Source organism: Penaeus monodon, chromosome 22 (assembly GCF_015228065.2).
Source record: "Penaeus monodon isolate SGIC_2016 chromosome 22, NSTDA_Pmon_1, whole genome shotgun sequence".
Taxonomy (NCBI): domain Eukaryota; kingdom Metazoa; phylum Arthropoda; class Malacostraca; order Decapoda; family Penaeidae; genus Penaeus; species Penaeus monodon.
The window spans coordinates 26,043,810-26,044,530 of NC_051407.1; the positions used below are offsets into that span (position 1 = coordinate 26,043,810).

General features: G+C 32.7%; 1 protein-coding gene across 1 annotated transcript in view; it reads left to right on the forward strand.

Moving 5' to 3' along the window:
• Positions 1-721, forward strand: part of LOC119587050 (histone-lysine N-methyltransferase SUV39H1-like) — a gene marked incomplete at its 3' end in the record, with an annotated part of 13,264 nt that overhangs the window by 4,063 nt on the left and 8,480 nt on the right.

The following is a 721-nucleotide window of genomic DNA, read 5'->3' on the forward strand; positions in this document are numbered from 1 at the left end:
GGAGGGGGCATGCAAGTTCTTACTTGAGATAATGATAAATTTCCTGTTAAATGTATCATATATACTGTGATAAGTGCAAAGGAAACCTATTTTTGTGGTCTTTGCAATTAGATTAAGGAATATTGTGGGTTTTGCATACAGAGAACTCTGCTGTTTCTTCCTTGTCTTTCTTACAAATGAGTTTTTTCTCTCTTCTGCTTTTTATCTGCTTTTCTCCTCCAGAATCTCTTCAAATTTCATTCAGGTATGCTTAGATCTCTTAAAGTAGGGGTTTCCAGTCTGTTAATTTTACTGCAAGGCAATAATAGTTTCCAATTTCTACTAAAAAGTTTAACAATATCAACTTTCTAATGTGAAAAAGTGTGAAAAGATCTCATCAATAACTTGAGTGTTTCGTTAAATATCTTTCTACCATCTATATCAATGAGGAGGAAACCCAAATAATTTGTCTGTTCATTTTTAAAGCCTTAACCATTCTGCATAACCTTTACCTTACCTCTCCAAGGAAACAAACTGTTGTAACAAATCTAATAACTTAATCAGTACCTGATCAATTTTCACCTGTAGGACATGGTGAGAGCGATAACTGACTGCTTAATATTTTGTCTAACTCTTAGATAATTTCTTCTCTTTCCCCTATAATGATTTCATTTAACCTTTGTTTAATAGTATCCAATAGATTTTATATAATTTTGCTTGGACTCGCTTGCAGCCTTGTGTT